The sequence below is a fragment of the Hordeum vulgare genome, chromosome 2H (genome assembly GCF_904849725.1).
Source record: "Hordeum vulgare subsp. vulgare chromosome 2H, MorexV3_pseudomolecules_assembly, whole genome shotgun sequence".
Classification (NCBI taxonomy): Eukaryota; Viridiplantae; Streptophyta; class Magnoliopsida; order Poales; family Poaceae; genus Hordeum; species Hordeum vulgare.
This window is the reverse complement of record NC_058519.1, coordinates 75,650,754-75,673,426: the sequence shown is the minus strand read 5'-3', so window position 1 is coordinate 75,673,426 and position 22,673 is coordinate 75,650,754. Positions and strand designations below refer to the sequence as shown.

General features: G+C 45.2%; 2 pseudogenes; both read right to left on the bottom strand.

The window, feature by feature from the left end:
- Positions 1-4,650: 4,650 nt before the first annotated feature.
- LOC123425551 lies at positions 4,651-5,860 on the bottom strand (annotated as a pseudogene).
- A 1,474-nt stretch (positions 5,861-7,334) lies between these two features.
- The window catches only part of LOC123425550, a 48,570-nt pseudogene continuing 33,231 nt past the window's right edge, over positions 7,335-22,673 (bottom strand).

The window sequence follows — 22,673 nt, the reverse complement described above, 5'->3', positions numbered from 1 at the left end:
TAGTGGACTAGGATTTGCTCCTTTTCCAGTCCAGAATTCCAGCTGCGTGAATTCTCCCTCTTCAAATAAACCTTGCAAAACAAGAGAGAAAAGGCATAAATATGGTACCACAAGTAATATAACAGCCCAAAAAGCAATAAATATCAACATGAAAGCATGATGCAAAATGGACGTATCACTTGCCAAGAGTGATGATGATTTGTAGTTATGGCATGCTAGATTTGGACACGTTAACTTCTACGCCTTGAAGAAGATGTCAAAGATGGAGATGGTATCCGGGATGCCATTTATCGACCATGTTGATCGAGTATGTGATGGGTGCTTGGTTGGAAAACAACACCGCATGCCGTTCCCTGCTTAGTCTACCTATCGTGCAAGTGATGCACTCGAGCTGCTCCCTAGTGACCTATGTGGCCCTATCACCCCGGCAACTCACGCAGGAAAGAAGTACTTCTTCCTTGTAGTAGATGATTACTCGAGATATATGTGGGTCGTTCTCCTACGATCTAAAGATGAGGCGTTTGAAGCGTTCAAAAAGCTGAAGGCTGCAACAGAGATGGAACACAAGCTGAAGGTTCGCGCTCTACGGACAGATCGCGGCGGAGAGTTTACGTCGAATGAGTTCAACGACTACTGCAAGAAGATTGGCATAAAAAAGTTCCTCACGACACCTTACACGCCGTAGCAGAACGAGGTCGTTGAAAGGCGCAATCGAACCATCGTTGGCATGGCAAGGAGTTTACTGAAGAGCAAGAACCTACCGGGGACTTTTTGGGGAGAAGCTGTCTCGATGGCGGTCTATCTTCTCAACCGGGCTCCAACGAAGGCGGTGATCGGCAAGACTCCGTATGAAGCAATTTACGGACATAAGCCGATTGTGTCTCATCGACGGACGTTCGGGTGCGTGGAACATGTGAAGACGGCGGAGCCGCACCTCTCAAAGCTTGCCAATCGTAGCACCAAGATGGTGTTCATTGGATACGAGCGGAGTTCCGGCACCAAGGCATACCGCTTCTACGATCCACAAACCAAGCTTCTACGGATTTCACGTGATGTCGTGTTTGAAGAAAACCAAGCGTGCAATTGGAGCGCCGCAGCCGACGATGCTCCAAACGGTAACATATTCACGGTTGAATTTCCAACTGATGATGATGCAGGGGAGGATGTCCAGGTGGTTGGCAAGACGCCCAACCAAGGTGACCACAATGGTAGTGATCATGCTGCCGACACCAATGACGACGTGCATAGGTCGCAAGGAGATAGCAACAACGAAGCGCACGGCACAGGCGGAGATCTCGACGACAACATCGACAACAAGGCGCATAGTGACGACGGCAATCAAGATGATGGTCACGGTCACGACGACTACGCCGACGACGCGGATGTCGATGACACGCCCGAGACTCAGCCATCTTCCTCAAGTGCATCAACATCGACACAATTTGTGTCGCCTCCTTCGCAAGCCACAACGGACTCCTCAGGGCCTCGTCGCTACAAGACCCTCAAGAAAGTCTACAAGTACACAAAGCCAGTTACGCTCGAGTACTCCGGACTATGTCTGTTCGGAGTTGAGGAGCCAGCGAACTTCGTAGAGGCGAGCAAAAGCCGTAGTTGTACGCACGTCATGGATGAGGAGATGAAGGCGATTGAGAGCAATGACACGTGGACTTTGGTAACCCGACCTCCGAACCAAAAGGCGATTGGTTTGAAGTGGGTTTACAAGTTAAAGAAGGACACGGAGGGTGCCATTGTGAAGTACAAGGCAAGACTCGTTGCAAAGGGCTACGTACAACGTCAAGGAGTTGACTATGATGAGGTGTTTGCACCGGTAGCTCGACTTGAGACGGTGAGCGTGCTCCTAGCTTTGGCAGCACAAGAGGATTGGAAGGTTCATCATATGGATGTTAAATCCGCTTTCCTCAACGGTGATCTCACAGAAGAAGTGTACGTGGAACAACCCCTCGGCTACGAGAAGAAAGGCGAAGAAGGGAAAGTTTACAAGCTCAAGAAGGCACTTTACAGGTTGAAGCAAGCGCCAAGAGCTTGGAACTCAAAGTTAGACCGAAGTTTGGTCTCGCTCGGGTTCAAGAGATGTCCCCTCGAGCACGTAGTCTATACGAAGAACTCCAAAGGCTCAAACCTGCTAGTTGGAGTTTATGTCGACGATCTGATTATCACCGGAGATAGCGTACAAGAAATTGAACGTTTCAAGGCGCAAATGAAGAACAAGTTTAGCATGAGTGATCTGGGATTACTCAGCTATTATTTGGGCATCGAAGTGAAGCAAAGCTCCGGAGAGATTTCCCTATGTCATCGGCCTACGCGGTCAAGTAATTGGACAAGTGTGGCATCTCAGATTGCTACGAGACACAAGTTCCAATGGACCAACGTCACAAATTGAGCAAGCGTAGCTCAAATCCACCGGTGGACACCACAATGTATCGAAGCGTTGTGAGCAGCCTAAGATACTTGGTGCATACCTGACCTGACTTGGCTTATTCAGTCGGGATCGTGAGTCGTTTCATGGAGAATCCGACAACCGAGCACATGAGCGCGGTCAATCAAATCTTGCGCTATGTGAAAGGCACCATTAATCTTGGTTGCACGTACAGAAAGGGAAAGGAAGGATTGATCCTTCGTGGATATTCAGATAGTGACATGGCAGGTGATGTTGATGACCGAAAGAGCACAACGGGCATGGTTTTCTACCTTGGCCCGAATCCGATTAGCTGGAATTCTCAAAGGAAAAGGTGGTGGCACTGTCTTCATGCGAGGCAGAATACATAGCGGCAAGCACGGTGGCTTGTCAAGCAGTGTGGCCGAGAAGACTCCTGTGGCTGAGAAGACTCCTAGCTATTCTTGCAAAGCGGGAGGTGCAGAAGGTGTCACTGAAGATTGATAACCAAGCTGCAATCTCGTTGTGCAAAAATCCGGTTCATCACGAAAGGAGCAAGCACATAGATACCCGATTCCACCATATCCGGGAGTGCATTGAAGAAGGGTTGATCGAGGTTCAACATGTGAACACGAAAGACCAACTTGCCGATATTTTCACCAAGTCCCTCAGTCGACAGAAGTTCATCGAGATGAGGAAGAAAATCGGAGTGCAAGAAGTGAAGTCAAGCAACAAGATTAAGGAGGTGAATGTAGAAGTTAATCATGTTGTTTCTGTAGGATTAGAAAAGAAAGTCAAACCTAGTCCTAGTAGTATTAGGATACCTAGTCCTAGTCTATTTTCATAGTCTTCTGTGAACGTGTATAAAAGGCACCCTAGGGGTGTTGATTGTACCAGCAGAAAAACGAAAATGACTCGATACGAGCCTGCGGCCACCGATTCGTTTGCTTCGTTGAGTTTCGTCGATACGTTTCGAGTTGCCGACGTACCTATGCGTGCATGTATTGGCTAGACCATGCATCAATCATCCATCAACCTACTAGCTTGCTAGCTACACTGCGTGTACAACTTTGATGATGATTTGATCTACGGTTCAAAAGCCAACATGGGGAGGAAACCTGCGTTTTCGTGGGTTAGGATGGGCATTATACCACGCCCCGTTAAATTTTTTACAGATCAGACGTGGTTGCGAGGTCTGATCTAGCAGCATTTCCTGCCCCAACCCGTATTTTAACGATTATTTTATTGTTCAGGATATTATACGAGATGTGTGAGAGATGGTCTTATGCCATACCTAGCCAATCCCCTAAATTTCGTAAGGGAGGATAAAGTATCCTCCACCGACGAACCCCCTTCCCCTAAACTTCCTAAATATACTCACCACCATGCGCGGCAGGGAAAAACTCCTACCTTGTTTGTCCTGCTGCTGCATCCATCACGCCTCGCCATCCTTGCTGATGACCGTCCCTTCCCTCGGAATGGAGAGCCTGGACCATTCTGTCGCTGCCCGTGCCAAGAAGAGCTTGGGGACAAAAAGTCTGCCAGGTTCATGCTTCGGCTCCAACCGTGGCAAAGGCCGCCGAGGTGGCGAGCGCCTCTCCGGTGATGGCCCCCCGCCCTGATATATCAACACACCATTAGAATGTTCTAGCGATGAGGAAATGGTGATTCTGACTTCTGAGGTGAATGGGCTCAGTGTATTCCTCAGCAGGTGTGATTAGAGGATGGAGATGGACTATGGCATAGATGTCTAGTGTTTCATGACTTATATACGTAGACTATAGGTAGCTTAGGGTTATGATGCACGTGATCCACCTAGTTTGGACATACCATAGACACATATTTATACCAACTAGTAAAATGCCCGTGCTACGCTACGGAACCACATAAAAGTAGAGCCAAAAGTAATTTCTCCTTGCTCAGTTATTCGAAACATCCAATCAAGATCTTCTGAAGTTACATAAGAAATAACGGTTTATTTGTTTCCTTATCATATGTATTAATGGACATTATTGTACTTTGAAAGGTAAGCCAAAGCATTAACAATATGTTTTCTTTTGCATCATCATTTTATCGATACCCTATGTTCTGAACTTTAGTACATTCAATAGGTTACGAGAATCAGCATTTGATATTTCTTCACATTTTACTGCATCCCCATTTAAAATGGTATGCCACATTAACAACATTCCTTGAAAAAAACGCTTATAGATTTGAGAGGACTGAAAATCAACATGAGCCATGCTTACATACTATCAAAATGATGTCTGAATGTAGGTTAAATAATTCAAGGATGGATAGCATGAGATAATAACTGGAGTTCTATAAACGTATGAAGATTTGGTGTACGTGCTTGATGTCGCCACCCCATGCCCACTCGCCACCATGTCCCTCATCTACTCAATAGCCTTGTCAACCTTATTCACCGCACTATAATACCTCACAAACGAGTTGTATGTCACCCTGTTTGGCATGCACCCCTTCTTCACCATTCGTCAAACACCTCGTGCGCACGCTCCACGCGGTACGTCTTGCACAGACCATTGATATAGCAGTTGTAGGTCACAACGTCAGGCTCCAGCCCCTTCTCCCTCATCCTCCGGAATAGCCTGCCGGCCTCGTAGATCCTTCTCCTGGCGGCCTTCCGGCACCCGGTCCCCGCCCCGATCCGGCAGTACCAGGAAATGAGCACGGTGTAGGTGTAGGAGTCAGGCTTGCAGCGCGTGCCGGGCGATCCATCTGGTCGAGCAGGAACCTGGCAGCCTTGAACCGGCCGTTCTGGCACAGCGCGGCGAGCAACGTGTTGTAGCACTGCGCGTCCGGGGAGCACCGGAGCTGGCGCGCGCGGTGGAAGGCGGCGAGGGCCTGGTGTGGGAGGCCCTCCTCGCTGAGCGCGCGGATGACGTCGGTGAGCGCGGCGGTGGAGACGAGCGGGGCGTGCTCGCGGAGGAGGCCGAAGAGTGCGGGGAGCGCGTGGGCGCGGGCGAGGGAGAGCGCGGCGGCCCGGAGCGGGGCCTCGGTGAGCGGTACGGCGCGCGGGCTGGCGTCGAAGTGGGACCAGTTGAGGAAGGCGAGGGTGAGCGCGGCGGCGACTCGGCGGTGGTAGGAGGAGGACGGGGAGGGGAAGGGCCGCTGCGGGCAGAGGCGGCCCGCGGAGCGCGGGAGGATGAGGCGCGGGATGGCGGCTAGCAAGGAGGCGATGGAGGCCGGGGAGAAGCCGCGGAAGGTGGGGGACGGGCGGAGCTCGGAGTCGAAGCGGCGGCGCTGGAGGAGGGCGGACCGCGGGTTAGTTCGGATTAAATACAATTTTTTTCTTCATAAAAAGTAAAAAAAAAACGGTTCGACCCGACTTACAGAAGGACTGCGGGTTAATTACCTGAAACGACAATGACTTTTCTGCAAAAACGCCGCGACGGACGCCAGAAGCGCTCCGCGCTTTATTATTAGGGGAGATGTCATAACCATGACTAGCTGGATGGGGTCCGGGCACTACCATGGACACAAAAATATGCCCATATCTCACTCATATTAGTCGGGTATCCATGAATAAATTTAACATACTTTTACCAAATTACTCGAGTTGCTAACATGTGGGCCAGATAATAAGTGGTCCCACGTGTTAGCCACTCAAAGTCAACTAACATTTTAGGACAGTATATGTGCCTGGTAGCAGGGTTACCGGGTTAGAAACCCTCTATTGTTCGGGTACTCTCTGGGATTACCGGGTTACATACCACTATGGTTTGGGTGCTCCTTTCCTTCAAAATTAATTGATGTTATAGGTGTTTCAAGTTACAAAAAAAATATAGTAAAATATACAACATCAAATATAGATAATACAAAAATATATTTTTGTAAAGAATCAATGAAATTAACTCAGTTCTAGTTTTTTTCTACAAACTTGATCAAACTTAAGATATATTGCCTGGATTAAGAAATATGCATACCACAGTCGTAGTTGTAAAGGCACGAGTCAAGATATATTAATCATAAATTATTGTATATTTTATATATTAGTTGAATCGTATCTTGCTTTTCTTCTACATCTTGTTGCATATCATAGGCCGGATAAAAGCTACTTCTTCTACACGTAAGTAATTATAGTTAAAAAAGCTGGTCTAGATATTAGTGCGAAACATTTTATCCATCGTCGTTCCCGGCTAATTTAGACTTTTGATTAGACTTTTCAGTGGCTAGATGTTGCATCTCGTAGGCCTGAGAAGCAAGACATAAAGGAGGGGGGGGGGGGGGGGGAGTATCTGTGATATATACTATTCTATTCCCTCCGTTCATAAATAAATATAAGATATTTTTAATATTTTAATATATATTACATATAGGCTTAAATGAATGGACACACGCTAAAGCATATCTATATACATATGATGCAGAAAAATATTTAAACACGCTAAAGTGAACAGAGGCAGTAGTCGAACCAACCTGTGATTGAATTGTTGGAAGGGCAATGGTATTGCCAGCCATCAAGGTTCAATGTTTAGACTTGATATTTGTGCTTGTATTATTTCTGGATTTATCTCAGGTTTTCAACAATGTTCGTTCAATGAGAGAAGATGTTTCCGTCGACTGCGAGACACATATGATAACTTTGTAAAAACTCAAAATGGTATGTCGGATGTGCATGTGCTCACAGGTTAAATGGTCGTGTATGTGAGCGACTTCGATTGTATTGTCTTCTCAAAAAAGGAAGAAGGAAGTAGTATATATTGTCCGCTTTTTTCATCAGTTTGGCATATCAAACATAATAATAATAATAATAATAATAATAATAATAATAATAATAATACTCCATAAACAACAACAACACGACAATTTAAACTCTCATCGAACGATACAGAATTCAGATGCTCATGCATGCAAGAATTAAACATCGAATCAAACAACAATAATACAACAACTCCTTGCTACCACCAAGGGTTTATCACTTGACGTAGCACTCGTAGAGCTTGATGTCCATCTTGAGGCGGAAGCCCTCGGTGACGTCGGTGCGGATGGTGGCGATGCCCCGCGCCATGAAGAAGTCGCCGGTGCCCCCGACGACGGAAAAGTCACGCGTCTCCTCGTCCATGGGATAGGCGCCATGAGGTTGAGGGTGCCCCTCCATGCCTTTGAGTTGAACACGAGTGAGAAGGAGAACCATCCGCTGTACGATCGACTCCTTCTTGTCGTAGAAGTAGAAGCCCTGTGCGCGCGCCGCTGGCTCCTCGTACCCAACCGGCAGCGCCGGCCCCTCCGTCACCGGGTCGTCGAACACCATCAGCATGCCGAAGAAGGTGCCGTTGCTCCAGTGCGACGTGCTCAGGTCCGTCGGCTGTTGGATAATCTGCACACATTCATGCACACAAGTTCTCGGTTTTCAGTCTCTGAATAACACTGACTGTTAGCGTGTGGTTGTGCACGTAGGAGTTCAGGTTTTAGTCAGTTTCAGTTAGACTTCAGTTAGTTAGTTAGCTAGTCTTCAGCCCACTGTAGGAATCGCCATGGGATGGCATGGATCACGCATTCCTCGCCGCGGGCAGTAGGGATCATGCACGTCCGAGCGTCGTGGGATGGCACGGCCTGTAAGCTCGGCGAGCACGATCATTTCTTGCTTGTTTTCAGAAGCTCGTTATGAGTTCAGTCAAATAAAGATAGCACCGAAAAGCTGCAGCAGTTTTGGAGCAGCGCAAAACACTATCGTCTCCAACCTCTCGATCTCTCTACTCCTCTCGATCTCTCTACTCCTCTCTCTCTCTACTCCTCTCTCTCTCTCGAATCGTGCTTGCAAGCCTCTGCAACAACAATTGGCATCAGAGTCACGGTGGTGTACGATCAATCCTCGGCATCGGCGGTGTCTAATCCGTCGAAGAGATGGCCGGCGGCGACGAACAGAAGTTAAAGGAGCAGCAGGAGGAAGAGAAGGCAGCTTCAGAAGCGGCGGCTTTGGAGAAACCCCTGGCGTCTCTCTCCACAGAGGAGGAATCGGGGGTGCGTGTTGTCGAACGCGCCGTGCACGGCGGCGGCAGCGGCCCTCCGGTGATGCTCACACGAACAAACTACGTAGATTGGGCCATGTTTACCAAGCTGCAACTCCAGGCCGAAGAATTCTGGCGTGTGGTGGAAACCGGTCAAGGCACGGACCGCGATGACCGACGAGCCATGATCGCCATTCTCAGGGGAGTACCGCCGGAGCTGATGCGCGTCCTGGGCGCGAAGGCCACGACAAAGCAGGCCTGGGATACCCTGAAGACCATGAGGGTCGGGGTCGAGCGCGTGCGGGAGGCCAAGGCGCAAACTCGCCGTTCGTAGTACGAAGGGCCGCGGTACAAGGATGGTGAAGGCATCGAGTCGTATATCATGCGGCTCAGAACGATCATTGACGGCCTCGAGGCCCTCGGCGACCTTGTGGACGAACTGTAAGTGCATCTAGTGCCCCTTAGTGATTTTGGTGGTTTGAAGACTTATAGGTTAAGTATCTAATGTGTTCATGGGTGTACACAGGATCTATAAGTCGCCGAGGAGTTTGAAATATTCGATGAATATCGACCCCTAAAAATGTATATCTTCGGCTGAAGAAATTGGTCTGAAGCTGAAGAATTGAATCGCGAAGAAATTGCGATGAAATTGATATTCTTCATGAAGAAATTGAAAATGAGGAATTCGGTGTGTCCTGAAGAAATTCAATCTGAAGACTTTGAAGCATGAAGATTTATTCTGTCTGTTTTGTTTTCTTCACTTTTGAGTCATAGGAACACCGTACTGTTAAAGGGGGTCAAAGTAACACGTCGGAATGAATTTCCTCATGATGCTCAACCCAAGCCTAATCCTACCAAAAGCCTCAGGTGAGGAATATGAGAGACATGAGGACTCTCACAGTTGAGGGTCCCGACCGTTACCGCAAGTCACGCCACATCACTGATCTTATCCACACCAACAGTCATATTATTTAATGGCATTAATGTCAAATCATGTCAGGATGCTCCCAAGCTACAAATAGCCGCCCCTACAACCATTAGCGGTTGGCTGCTCCGTTGGAAACTGACACTTGTCATAAGAGCAACCCAAATTCCTCAAAGTCTTCGAGAGTAATTCATCAGTGAGGAAATACCCCAAACACCAAACCACAAACCGAAAACCAAGTGATTGAGCATCACTGAAGAAGTTGTTCCTGTGTGGGACTGAAGCCTTTTACCTTTGAGGAATGTGCATCCTCCAGACGGTTAGGCGTCATGGTCTAGAGCAATCCAGCAGTCAATTGTGGATAGCCAGGTAACCAAGTTTGTGAGGGTTTGGAAGTGTGCCCTGAAGACTTACCACGAGTGTTGGACGAGGACTATGTGTTCTTAGCCCAAGGAGAATACGGTAGGGACCGTGTGTCCCAGGATTGTGTGTCTTTTGGTTTCAATACCAAGCCGCTCCAAACCAGATGTACAACTGTCACAGCAGTTGGAACTGGGTCATCAACCACTGTCTTCACTGTGAAACGGGTTCTATTTCTTCAACTCTTTAAATTCCTCATATTGTATGTTGATGATTTTCACTGTCACTGTTTGAAGAATTTGCTGAAGACTTTCTCTGAAATTCCTCAACCCCAAATTCTTCACACGAGTTAATCCTCATCTGTTTTCTCCGTGCCTGCATACTATGCAAACTGATTTTTTATTCTTCACCTTGAAAACTGTTGTAGTGATACTTTGCACTCCTGATCCTTCGCTGTTTCCGCTGCAAGTTAGTCATCAGTGAGGAATTTCCTCAAAAGGATTTTCCTCAGTGATGAAATTCTAAAAATCTCCTATTCACCCCCCTCTAATCGATATAACGCACTTTCAATTGGTATTAGAGCAAGGTACTCCCTTGTTCTGTGTGATTTTGGTTTAACCATCTAGAGTTTTAGTTATTTCGACTGCAGGCATGATCAAGGTTACTGCAGGATGTCCTACTTTCGAAGGAAAGGACTTTCCCTTCTGGAGGACCAAGATGCAGATGCATCTACAAGCTATTGACAACGATCTCCGGTATATTGTGGAACATGGCGTCCCTATCGTCACTGCTACTGTCTCTGCCGCTGATGTGAAGAAATTCAAGCAACTTGACTCTCAAGCGAAGAATATCATCTGTGGCCATCTGAGCAAGGGCCAGTATGGCAGAGTGAGTGCTTTGGGCTCAGCAAAACTTATCTGGGAAAGTCTATCCAAAGTAAATGAAGGAGTATCAACCCAACGTGATTCTCGTGTTGATGTTCTTCGCAATCTCTTCAATCGCTTCAAGAGGCTTGACAATGAAAGCTGCCAAGATACCTTTGATCGCCTCACTAACATATCAAATGAACTGCAAGCACTGGGAGCTCGAGACATTACTGATCACGAAGTTGTGAAGAAACTGCTAAGATCTTTGGATTCTTCATTTGATACTTTAGTTCTAATGATTCAAGAGAGACCAGACTACAAGATGCTTGATCCAGCTGATATACTCGAAAGACTCAATACTCATGAATTCCAACAAGAAGAGAAGAAAGATCTATACGGACCAAGCTATTCTAGACCACGTGCACTAAAGGCCAAAGCAATTTCCTCATCTGAAGAAAAAGACTCGGATGGTAGCATTGGTGATCCTGAAGAATTTGGACAGGAGCTTGCAATGCTCGTGAGGAAATTCCAGAAGTTTACAAGACGTGGCCAGTTTGGTAAATCTTCAAAAAGAGATATGAGGAAATCAGAATCTTCATCTCAGGACTAGAAGAAAAGAACCTGCCACAAATGCAAGAAATCAGGTCACTACATTGCTGGCTGTCCTCGTTGGGGAAAGGAATCAAAGAAGAAGAAATACAAGGATGAAAGTTCTGACGACTCGAAGAAAAATAAGAAATCTTCAAAATCCTCATCCTCAAAGTCCTCATCGCACAAGAAGACTAGTTGCAGAAAGGCTCGGGCACTTATTGGCAAGGAAATGGATTCGGAGGCAGAATCCGAGGAATGTGATGAAGAGGAGGGTTCTGATGAAGACTCAGAATCTGGACAAGCTAGCTTTGCACTTGCAACCACATTCATCAGCAAGTCAATCTTCAACCTTGAATAAAATGATAGTACCATCCACACTGATGACTATGCCCGTGACTTCGCTCCAACCTATTGCTTCATGGCAAAAGGTTCAAAGGTACCGAATTATGCTTCCTCCTTTGATTCAAGTGACTGTGAACCTGATGATTATAAAAAGCCCAGTTACAGTAAACTTGCTATCATTGCCACTAAACAACAAACTGCCCTGGAAAAGCTTCAGAAACTGCTAGACAGAAGCGATGATCTGTTGAATGATGAAATGAATCTTACCCAAATCCTCACTCAAGATATGAAAAGTTTTTAGTCCATATTTGATAATCTTCAAGATCATCATGTTACACTCCTCGCTGATCATGAGAAACTTTTCTATGAATTTCTTCAAAGGGAGCTTGATCTAGAGAAGCTGATGATTTCTCATGATGATCTTCGTATGGAAAATGATTCATTACTAGCTCAACAGATAAGTACTCCTCAAGCTTAATTCATTAATCCATGTATTAAATGCATCGAACGTGAAACTGCTAATTCTTCACCAGAATCATCATATGCTTCTATTGCTACAAATTCTTCAACTGCTCATGTAGTGTAAAATTCCTCACTTGAGGAAACTACAAATGTCACTACTGAAAATGCAGGGCTGAAGGAATTGTATGTGACAGACATATACAAAAGTCTCAAAGGACACCAAACCCTTTGTGATGTGCTCAAAAAGCAAATCTTGAACAGGAACCCGAGGAAAGAAGGAATTGCCTTTGAGAGGAAATTGAATGTTGATGGATCATATTGGAAACATGAGCAGTATCCCAAAACCTCATGGGTTGCTGCTAAAGGGCCTCCTTTTGATCCATCCAATCTAACTGGATTTTCATGTGAATTATTCTATTCCTCAAATGAGTCATTTGACTCCAACTATAAACTGTTCAAAAATCAATCTGGTGAAGTATTTGCTCGATATGTTGGAACTAAATGCAGGAATGGGCCTCCCCTGAGGAAAATCTGGGTTCCCAAAAGTTGCCTTGAAAATCTTCAGGTGCATGCCCTCATGACACCACCTATGAAGAATTTGAATCCCAGATCAAATTCCTGAGGAGGACCAAAGTCTTCAAGAGGATCAAAATCCTCAACTGGTCAAAACTATGCTCGTACCCGTGCTAATGCTTCTAACATGCAGGGAAATTACAAGGAATATGAATATGAGCGTTATTCTTCAAATCATTATGTTCATAAATCCTCAAATAAGTTCTCTGCATATTCATTTGAGTACTTTAACCCCCCTACTGTTAAGAGAAGTGCATTAGCTTCAATGACCCCTTTCTCGTATGGTGCTCGTAGGATGATGAATGCTTTACCACGCCTTCACATGTGGGTGGTGAAGAAACTGAACTAATCACTTCTTCAGGTCAGGTCACCAGATGAAAATCATCATCTGAAGAATTTGCTGGAGACCTGAGGAAAACGCTTGATGGGACGCAAGCTTATATTGATGAAATAGAAATATTTCATACGTCCTTATAATTCTGTTTATGATGAAATTCCTATCTGATGAAATAGATATCATATTCTTCAAGTCTGAAGCATATGAGATGGTAAGTTGTACTAATTCATATGCAGGATGACAAACCCAAGAGTACTGAGTGGGTTCTTGATAGTTGCTGCACACACCACATGACTGGTGACAAAAGCTTGCTTATGAATATGCCACTAACTCCATCACCCCTGAAGCAAATCACATATGCTGACAAAGGTAAAAGCAAGGTATTGGGACTTGGCAAAGTGGCTATTTCCAAGGATAGGCACATGGACAAAGTAATGCTTGTTGAATCCCTTGGATTTAACCTGATGTTAGTCTCAATGCTTTGTGATCTTGATATGATTGTTATCTTTGGAAGATATAGATGTGTTGTCATCATGGAATCTGACAGATCCAAAGTCTTCGAAGGTGTTAGAAGAGGGGATTTTACATTGTTGATTTCTCTACAGGTCCTCAACCAACCACTTTCCTACTAACAAAAACCTCAGTAGGGTGGCTATGGCATTGAACACTTGGTCATGCAGGCATGGGGAATTTGCACATGCTCGCGAAGAAGAAGCATGTCATCAGCATCGAATCAGTCAAATTCCTCAAGGACCACCTCTGCTGTGCTTGTGAGTCTAGGAAAATGACCAGATCCAAGCACCCCTCGAAGACTATCATGACCACTACTCGTCCATTTGAATTGCTTCACATGGATCTATTTGGACCTACCCATTATGCCACTCTAACAAATCAACATCTTTATATGGCTTTGTCATAGTTGATGATTATTACAGAGACACATGGATGCATATCATTTTACATAAAACTGAAGCGGAGGAAGTCTTCAAATGATTTTCCTCAAGGGCCTCGACGAACTTCGGCGTCAAGATCAAACACATCAGGAGTGATAATGGAACATAGTTCAAAAACACTAGTCTTGATAATTATCTTGATGAACTTGGTATTACTCAAAAACACTAGTGCTCCGTATACTCCTCAACAGAATGGTGTCGTCGAAAGGAAGAACATGACTCTGGTTGAGATGGCAAGAACCATGCTTGAAGAATATCAGACTCCTCGTCGATTTTCGCCTGAAGCAATTAACACTGCATGCCATATCATCAACAGGGTATATCTTCACAAATTCCTCAAGAAAACCTCATATGAACTCCTCACAGACAAGAAACCCAATGTAAGTTATTTCAAAGTCTTCGGTGCAAAATGCTGGATTAGAGATCCTCACCATAGCTCAAAGTTTGCACCTAAGGCACATGAGGGTTTTATGCTCGGTTATGGAAAGGACTCGCACACCTACAGAGTCTTCAACACCTATCACAACAAAGTTGTCGAGACTGTAGATGTGCGGTTCGATGAAACTAATGGCTCGCAAAGAGAGCAATTGCCTCCTGATCCAGATAAGCTGTCTCCTGAGGAAGCAATAAAGCTCAAAGCTACTGAAGACGTTGTTCCCACTGAGGAAATTGATGAAGAAATCATTCCCAGCACTGATGAAAATCAAGAAGATGCTCCTGAGGAAATTGCTCCAGAACCAATTCCTCAGCCCAGACGAAATCCTCAACCAGCTCATCCGAGGATTGCAAATGAAGTAGAACTTGACAAAATCCTCAATGACATCAACGTGCCAGGTCCTCTCACTCGCTCAAAAGCTTCACACTTAGTTAACTTTTGTGGGCATTCTTCCTTTGTGTCTATCACAGAACCTTCAAAAGTTGTTGAGGCTTTCATGGAACTGGAGTGGATCCAAGCCATGCAAGACAAACTTCTTCAATTCAAGCTGAATGACGTATGTGAGCTCGTCAAACGACCAGATCCTTGTAAGCACAATATCATCGGCACCAAGTGGATTTTCCAAAACAAGCAAGATGAGTATGGTCAAGTGGTGAGAAATAAGGCATGACTTGTAGCCCAAGGCTACACACAGGTTGAAGGAATTGATTTCGATGAAACTTTTGCACCTGTTTCTAGACTTGAAGCTATTCGAATACTACTTGCTTATGCTAATCATCATAACATTATCTTATATCAAATGGATGTGAAAAGTGCATTCCTGAATGGTAAGCTTGAGGAAGAAGTATATGTTGCTCAGCCCCCACGTTTTGAGGATCCAAAGAATCCAGACAAAGTCTTCAGACTTAAAAAGGCGCTCTATGGTCTCAAGCAAGCCCCTCGGGCGTGGTATGATACATTGAAGGAATTCCTCAGGAAGAAAGGCTTCAAACCTAGTTCACTCGATCCAACTCTTTTCACTAAATCCTATGATAATGAACTATTTGTGTGCCAGATATATGTCGATGACATCATATTTTGCTGTACTCACAAACGTTACAGTGATGAATTTGCTTACATGATGAGTGAAGAATATCAGATATCTATGGTGGGAGAGCTGAAATTCTTCCTAGGTCTTCTAATTCGTCAACAACGCAATGGAATCTTCATATCACAGGATAAATACCTCAAGGATGTTCTGAGGAAATTCGACATGCATGATTGCAAAGGTGCCAAGACTCCAATGCCTACCAACGACCACCTCTGCACTGACGAAAATGGTAAAGAATTCGATCAGCAGGTATATCGCTCCATGATTGGCTCTTTACTGTATTTGTGTGCATCTAGGCCAGATATAATGCTTAGTGTTTGCATGTGTGCACATTTTCAAGAAAAACCGAAGGAATCACACCATAAGGCTGTGAAGCATATTCTTCGATACTTAGCTCACACACCAACACTAGGATTATGGTACCCCAAGGGCTCAAATCTTCATCTTGTGGGATATTCTGATTCTGACTATGCTGGTAACCGTGTCGATCGCAAGTCAACCTCTGGCACTTGTCATTTCCTCGGAAGATCACTAGTCTGCTGGTCCTCAAGGAAGCAGAACTGCGTTTCACTCTCCACTGCCGAAGCTGAGTACATTGCTGCTAGTTCATGCTGTGCTCAATTGCTATGGATGAAGAAAACCCTCAAGGACGACTGCATCAACATGAAGAATGTGCCTCTCTACTGCGACAATGAGAGCGCAATCAAGATAGCATACAACCCAGTACAACACTCGAAGACTAAGCACATCCAGATTCTTCATCATTATCTTCGGGACCATGTCCTCAAGGGCAATATCCTCATCGACCATGTGAAGACTGACGATCAACAAACAGATATCTTCACTAAGCCCTTGGATGAGAAAAGGTTTTGCAAGTTGCGGTGTGTTGATGTGCAACTATTCCTGACTTGATGCCTCCACGGCAACGGAGCCACAAAAGAGCTGCTCCCAATTGCTCAACAATTAGAAATTGTCTTGCCATAGCCCACCAGCGCGTGGGATCGAGGCAGTTTTCGAGGGTAGAGTATTCAACCCAAATTTGTTGGTTCGCACGACGGGAAGTGAAAGAATATTCTCAAGTGTTAGCAGCTGAATGTGTCAGATTCAACCACACCTGAAAGATTAGTATCTGCAAGAAAAGTGTCAACAGCAAAGTAGTATGATAACAATGGTGCCAGAAACGATTTGTTGACGGCAGACTATTCCTAACTGTTGTATCAATGGCGCCAGAAAAGTATTGTAGCAGGTAGCAGCAGTGTAACGAGTAACAGCAGTGGCAAGGAACAGCAGTAGTGACAGCAGTAGCAAGTAACGGCAGTAGCAAGTAGCAGCAGAGCAAAGCAAGTAACGGCAGCAGCAACAGTAGTAACAGCAGCAGAGCAAAACAAGTAACAACAGCAGCAGTGGGACAAACACGTAGGCAATGGGTCGGTGATTTGTTGGATGATATTCATCATGCAACAGTTATAACACGGAGAGATATGTGGCTAGCTCCCGTTCGTCAATGTGATGTAGGCATGCATTCCGTGTGTCGTCATACGTGCTTAGGGAAAATAACTTGCATGACATCTATTGTCCATCCCTCCCGTGGCAGCGGGGTCCAAAAGGATACTACGGGATATTAAGGTTCTCCTTTTAATAAAGAACCGGAACAACGCATTAGCACTTGGTGAACACATGAACTCCTCAAACTATGGTCATCACCGGGAGTGGTTCCGGTTATTGTCACTCCGGGGTTGCCGGATCATAACACATAGTAGGTAACTACAACTTGCAAGATCGGATCTAAAACACACATATATTGGTGACAACATAATAATTTCAGATCTGAAATCATGGCACTCGGGCCCTAGTGACAAGCATTAAGCATGGCAAAGTAGTAGCAACATCAATCTCAGAACATAGTGGATACTAGGGATCAAACCCCGTCAAAACTAACTCGATTACATGATAGATCTCATCCTACTCATCAGCGCCCAGCGAGCCTACGAATAGATTACTCAGGAACGATGAAGAGCTTCATGGAATTGGAGAGGGAAGAAGGTTGATGATGACGATGGCGACGATTTCCCCTCTCCGGAGCCCAAAACGGACTCCAGATCTGCCCTCCAGATGAAGAACAGGATGTGGCGGCGCCTCCATATCGCAAACGCGACGAAATCTTCTCTTCTGATTTTTTCTGTGACGAAAGGGAATAAATAGTGCTGGAATTGGGGGCGGCAGAGCCACGTGGGCCCCACAAGTTTGGTAGCCACCACCAAGGGGGAAGCTACAGGGCTTGTGGCCCACTGGCCCGTCCCCTCTCGTGGATCTTTGCACACGTATTTTTCATATTTTCCAGAAATATTCTCCATAAATTTTCAGGATGTTCCGAGAACTTTCATTTTTGCACAATAACAACACCATGGCAATTCTGCTGAAAACAGCGTCAGTCCGGGTTAGTTCTATTCAAATCATGCAAATTAGAGTCCAAAACAAGGGAAAAAGAGTTTGGAAATGTAGATACGATGGAGACGTATCACGGTGTGAGCTAAATATATCTTAGAATCTTCAAATGTTTTGTAAAAACATGCACACATCCTAACACTTATGCTACAGACGAAGAATCATTTTCTTCAACTAATGAAGAATATCACTCCTAGTGTGAAGAAATCAACGAAGAAATTGATTCTCAGGGCCCTACGACAATTGTACGCGGCGTCTGAAATCAACGTTCTTATATGGTTGGTCACACCACCACACAACTTGAATTCCTCAAGTTGAATTTCTTCAAAGTTGATTTTCTTCAAAATTGTTATTCTTCAAACTTGTCTTTCTTCAAAGCTGAAATTCATCATCATGACGCTTTGTCACAAAATCTTCATGTTAATCAAAATCTTCAAAAACACTTGATGATTTTCATTTGATATTTCATCTAAGTGAATGTGATCGGACCCTACTTTCCCTCTATGCTACACTCACCGAGTCTATTCAATTCTTCATATGCGTTCTACTTGAAACTTTGTCCAAAATCCTCACTGCGTCCTTGTCAGCTGATGATTTTGTAACAAAATCCTCAAATCTTCAAAAATGATTTTTATGTTGTTACACAGTAACTGAACCCCACTTCCCACAATCAGATAAGCATGATCTCCACCGCTTTAAACGGATGCTACACGTGTCATGCGGAGACGAAAGGACAGGGGTAGTTCGGTCCGAAAGAATCGGCCACACAGTTTTCACTTGGGCTATAAATATGTCCTTACCCCCTCCGGTCAAAATTCTTCTCTCTCTCGAACACCTCTCCGCTACAGCAAAGCCCTAGCGCCACCGCTAGAAGTGTCGTCGCCAATGAGGAAAAGCTTGACTACCTCGACCTCTCCATCGCCGAAATCACGCCGGAACTGGATCATCTTCGTCCGTCGCCGCCGTAGCTGTCCTCTGTTGCCGAGTTAGGGCGCAGTGAACTTGCACCGAAGAGCATGTACTGCTGCTTCCTTCTGTGTTCTTCGTGCGCACTATATAGGGTAAATAAAAACCCTATTTTTACAGCTCTTTCGATCTACTATTTCACCGTAGATTTGTGAAATCTATTTTTCCTCAAGTGTCTATCAATCTCTATTCTTCAAACACTGCTTATTCTTCAACTGTTGATGAATTTCACTAAGCATCTAAAAGTCTTCACGAGATTCCTCAATTGGGCAAATTTTCTAATATGTACAACTCTGGAACCCAAGATCAGAGTGCCTAGACAAATTCCTCAACCCACTGGTCAAATTTCTCAACTTTAATTTTTTTTTCAATTTCATCAAATCTGAGAATGCATATGACCTCTCCAAATTCCTCGCAACTATACTCTGTTCACAGGTACAAAAATGTTAGCTGATGACTCTCTAGGTTCTCATCAACTTAACTCATTTGCAGCGTTTCTTGAAGAAAATCTGCAAGTTTCTTCAGAATCCTCAAGAGTTCATTTTCCTCAGCAAAAGCCTCAGCTGAAGAAAATGGAGGATGAAAGGAAGCAAAAGGGTGGCAAGAAGCTTGAACAGAACACATCCATCGATAATCGTGAGGACATATACCTGGAATACTGCACACCTGATGAGCAAGACACAATGCCCAAGAGGAAGATAAGGCTTCAAAAGATAGAACGACGGTGGGCTAAGGAGTGGAAAGAATACAGATTCGTCACTCCCAAGTACGCGAAGAAATACGCTCTTAAGCGTCCTGGCAAACGGCCTCCTCTTGAGGATTATCAGGATGCACACCCCTCAAGCCTCAAGACAATTGATGACTATCCTGAGGAAAAGACAAAACATTTGTCAAAGCTTCAGAAGCAGGCATTAGCTACCGTAAGGAAATTTAATGAAGAATCTGCTACTGCTGCTACTGCCGCCACCTCCTCTGCAGCTGAAACTTCGGGCACAACTATTCCTCAAGTGAAGTCTGTGCCACCAAAACCAAAGACTTCAAAGCCTCAGGAGAAAATGCTTCAGAAAGCTGCACCAGCATCCGCACCAAAACCCTCAGCTCCACCAAAGGCTTCAAAGCCTGAACACAAATAGATTGTGAAGCAACTGCCTACTGTCTCCAGCTCCTTTGTTCCTTCTGCAACAAGCTCTGAGACAAAGTCTTCACCAACTCCAATGAAGACTAAGGTGACTGCTGGGAGAGGAACCAGACCAAGCCTTGGCAAAATCATTAAAGTCCCTTCCGCATCAGAAGGCAGTGATGAATATGATGATGAGACTCGGCAAGCCATCATCAGAAATAAGCACAAGAGGGTACCAAAAGCTTCAGGCAGCGCCATTCCTGTGGCCATGGACCCAAAAGTCCTCTTAGATTACATCAATATATGGTATGAGGACCCCAACACACCTATTGATGATTTAAAGCTTCTCCCAGGCATTAGCCACATGGTGGCCACTTTCATCAACGAGGCCAAGTGGAAGGAGACGCAAGCCAAACAAGCTAAGGCTGCGAAGCTCAAAAAGGAGAAATTCCTCAGACAGAATCTCCTCAGCTTGACGCCTGATGCACTTGTGTCCACTCATGTAGAATTGAAGACTTTGACTGACAAGTACACCAAACTCTCTGATCGTCAAAGTCTCAAGAACAATTTCATCAAATTTTCTACCGATGCAGTTGATGATTACAACAAGAAGGCTGCCCCTCCAGCAACAACACAGCAACCTGAGATTGAGGAACCACAAACTGCCCCTGCTGAGGAAAACCCTCAAGAAAGCCATGCTGATGAACCGGCTATTGAGGAAATAACCAAGGAAACTCCAGCTGATGAAACTGCCCCAGCTGATGTATCTAAGCTAGCCGATGACTTTGTTCCAGCTGAAGAAACTGCTTCAGCTGAGGAAACTGCCAGGACGGATGTGTCTCCGCCTCCTGAAGAGGAAATTTCTTCACCAAAATCTTCAAAGGTGAAGAAAATGACTCCGTCTGCCTCAGACGTGAAGAAGACAAGAGCTTCTGAAAAGGAAGCTAAGAAGAGAAAAGTTTCCTCAACAGAAGAATCAACTGAGGCCAAGCGCCTCAAATCTCTTGATGAAAATGCTCCTCTGGATCATGTGCCTCTCAACATTGCTCCATCTTATGAGATTACTCCCTTCGAAAGCGAGGACAAGGAGCACTTGACTGATGAGGAAATGAAGAATGCTGCATGTGAGGAAGACACTGATGAGGAAATTTAGATTGATGATAGTCCTCAGACCTTCATTCCTCCTGAAGAACCTGCTCAAGGATCAGCTGAACCAGCTGATGAATTTGACTCCTCCACCAAGCAAACCCCTCAAGCTGAGGAAAATCAAGGAGAAAATCCTCAGCCTGAAGAAAATCTAAATCGTGAGCAAAACCCTCAACCTGAGGCTCAGGATGAAGAGATTCCTCCTCCTGAGAAAAATCCTCAACCAGAGGCTCAAGTTGATGACATTCCTCAAACATAGCAAGATCCTCAACCTGAAGCACAAGCAGAAGAAATTCCTCATCCTGAGGAACATGGTGAAGAAAATGCCCTTGCACCAAATCTAGAGAATGCTCTAGTCGTCATCAATCCAGAAACTGCGATGATTGTCTCCCCTCTAGGGAAGAAGCAAAACGTTCAGCCGATGCAACATTAGCCGTTCTCCAAGCGGCCAAAGTTTCAAAAGGAATCCTTCTTTGAGGAACGCATGTACTTCATCGGAGAAAATCCTTATGACAAGCCTCACATCAGGCACCTAAAGTTTTGGACCAGGACTCAGCTCAACTACTATGCATCTGTGCTGTGTGGAAGAAACAAGATTTTCCAGCACATGCATATTCCTCATGTTGAGCTTGAAGAAATTCCATGCTTTGGCCCAGTCCTCAACGTTCTTCATGAAGCAGGCCTGCTCCCTATGTGCTCTGATATCTACGATTGGAACAACGACATTGTTCTTCAATTCTATGCAACTCTGCACATCTCTCGAGATCCATCAAATATCAACACTTGGGTGCTGGATTGGATGACGCAACACACACACTTCAAGGCCCCTGTAAATGAGCTGCTGCGAGAACTTCCTGTGTCAATTCCCTCAGAGCAGGCCGTGAAGTTGTACGATGAATGGGAGCTGCCGAATAAGCTGATGGATGTCCTCATGAAGCCTTTGGCCAAGGGCAACCACCAAGAACAACCTTCCTGGTCCATGAGCTGAAGTATGAACCCAGGAATGTTTACGGAATCCTCTGCAGTGTTCTTGCGCCAATCAAGGGTCATGATGATGAAGAAGACGTCGTTGGCATCATGAAGAATATCCTCTTCAACATCATCCATGGCATTCCCATCAACATTCATGATTTCTTCTTGAGGACTCTGGCGGAAAATGCTATGTCCCCTTTTGACCTGAAGATTTACGCTCCATGGATCATGAGATTCATCAGACGAAGGTCAGGCATCAACTATCACGCTGATTTCAATAATGACCAAGGATATATGCCTCCACTAAGGGTCAACAAGAAGACTTTCAAGCCTGTTGAAGGAAAAGGCAAGTCTGTGATTGATGAAGGCAGTAGGCCCCTTGATGGCCAGTTCCGAGAGCCACATGCATATTCCTCATGGGATGACACTGAAACCCATCCACCAAGTTCTGTTGCTCCAAGGGTGATGAATACCAGAGAGCTTCTTCTCAGTCTTCACCAAAAGGTTGATCGAAATCCCAAGTGGGTCAAACGCCAGTTCGGCGCCATTGTGAAAACCCTCAATCACTACTGAAATTCAGAAATTTGCCGTCTGCCATGGCAGACGGCAAAGGAGGGAACAACAGACAGCAAAGGCTTTGCCGTCGGTCAGCAGACGGCAAACTAGACGGTAAAAAAAATCCGGTGAAGAGGTTCTTTGCCGTCTGCTTTTGTAAAGCGGAC